Raw genomic sequence first — 2,500 nt, 5'->3', positions numbered from 1 at the left:
TAAATATATAAATATATATATATATATATATATATATATATATATATATATATATATAGCGTATATAAATATACTATATATATAATACATATATATATATATATAAGAAAAACTATATCGTAAATATTAAATATATATATATATATATTATATATATATGTGTGTGTGTGTGTGTTAGGTTAGGTGTGTGTGTGTGTGTGTTTGTGCGTGTGTGTGTGTATTTGTATTTGTATTTGTGTGTGTGCGTGTGTTATGTGTGTATATATACATATATATATATAATATATATATATATATATATATATATATATATATATAATAATTTAAATGTGTGTGTGTGTGTGTGTGTGTGTGTTGGTGGTGTGTGTGTGTGTGTGTGTGGGGGGGTGGGGGGTGGCGGGGGGGGTGGGGGAAGCTGTGTGTGTTGCGTATGTGTGTGTGTTGGTGGGTTGTATGTGTGTGTGTGTGTTGGGTATGTGTGTAATTGTCCCATATAACATATACAATATATATATATAAATATATTTTTAATATATAGTTTTGTATATAAATGCTATATAGGACATTGATTATGTATGTATATAACATATATACCGTCATTACCGTCACTTCAAGGTAACTAAACATGTGTTCCCTTCCCTCCATCTTTTTATTCAAACCCATAACATTCTCAATTTTGTGTTTTGGGGTGGGTGTTTGGGTTTGTGGTGAGTGTTTTTTTTTGTTTGTGTGGTGTTTGGTTTTTTGGTTGGGTGTATTTATGTTTTTTTTGAGTTGTTGCGCTTTTTTTGTTGTAATTGTTGTTTGGGAGGTTTTTTTTTGTTTTTGTTTGTCTTTTCTTTTGGAGTTGGTGGGGTTGGGGGTGGTTGAGGTGTGGTGGGTGTTTTGTTGGTGGTGGGGTGGGATTTTTTGGGTGTTTTTTTTGTGGGGGTTTTTGGGGGGGTGGTGGTGTTGGGTTGGTTTTTGTTGGTGGGTGGTGGGGGTGGGGTGGGTGGGGAGGTTGGTTGGGGGGGTGGGGGTGGGGGGGGGGGGGGGGGGGGGGAACACATATTCTTACATTCTTTAAATCATTACGCAGCCCTTCTGTTGCACAAAAACACAACAAAAAAGTGATTAGACAGGTCTTCAAGGGCAGACAGTACAACACAAAGAGTATGAGAGGCACATGGTGAGTGACGTACGACAACTATTAACTCTTTTTATGACAGTTAACGGTCGAAGGAGCCCGATGTACGATGATGATGGTAATGATGATGTGTGCTGATGGTTAACTTCTATGAGTCTCTGCGATGGTAGATATTTGTGGAGAGGAAGAGAGAGAGAAAGGGGGGGGAGAGAGAGAGAGAGAGAGAGAGAGAGAGAGAGAGAGAGAGAGAGAGAGAGAGAGAGAGAGAGAGAGAGAGAGAGAGAGAGAGAGAGAGATTAAAAATGCTAGGTGGTATTCCTTCCTCATCTGAATCGGTTATACTATTTCACTTGGTTTTGCCTAATCTTATGCACCTGTAATAATAATGAAAATCACCTTTACCCATATCATTATTTCATCATTAGCATCATAACCAAACATCACAGCATTGCCATCATCACACTCTTGTCATACGAGTTACCATCGACTCCATCAGCATCATCACCATCCACCCCACTATCATCACAAACCCTCTATATCATTCTCAAACCCTTTAATTTGATCCACCAGTCAACCCAAAAATCCCACACCGCCATTAGCCCTTCATTAACAAAACCCTTTTTTCTCTCCCTCTCGTTCTCCCTTCCTCAAAATTAACCAATCAAGAAATTACTACAAGCAAAGGATTTTCATGCATAACTCATTACGGATCATGCAATGCTTCACCTCCCGACCCCCTCTAGGAAAAAGAGAGAGGGAAAATAATAATGATATATACTTTGAGGATTATGATACCAAAGCTGGTAGTCAGTCAGTCGATCACGCTCTCGCATGGCGTGTCTTCTCCCGCGTGGCTACGGTGCAGATGATAAGCTTGTATTTTTTTTCTTATATATATATATATATATATATATATATATATATATATATATATATATATATATATATTTTTTATTTTTTTTTTTTTTTTTTTTTTTTTTTCAGATTTTTTTTTTTTTTTTTTTGGGGGGGGAGGGGTCTGTCGCTTCTCTTATCTATCTCTTTTTTCTCTATCTCATCTTCCCCTTTTTTAATATTATTTTCTCATTTTTCTATTTTTTTCTTGCATGTTCTGCCTTATGTTTTGTTTTTGTTTTTGTCTTCTTTTACTGGCGTTCTATTCATTTTACCTCTTTTTTCATGTTTTCTCTGTTTCTTATCTTATTCCTTCTATCCCTTTTTTTAGGAGGTAATTTCTTCTCTTTCTTCCTTCTTCCTTTCTCCCCCTTGTCTTTGAAAGACTTAAGGAAGGGGGGGGGATGATATCACCATTTTTTCTTGTTTTCATCTATGCTTTATTAGTCTTGTTAGATACGTCTTCTGAGGTCACTTCTG

This window comes from Penaeus japonicus, unplaced genomic scaffold (genome assembly GCF_977035675.1).
Source record: "Penaeus japonicus unplaced genomic scaffold, GWHDUDI00000001_assembly GWHDUDI00000007, whole genome shotgun sequence".
In the NCBI taxonomy this organism is placed as follows: domain Eukaryota; kingdom Metazoa; phylum Arthropoda; class Malacostraca; order Decapoda; family Penaeidae; genus Penaeus; species Penaeus japonicus.
Note: the sequence above shows the minus strand (reverse complement) of the source record.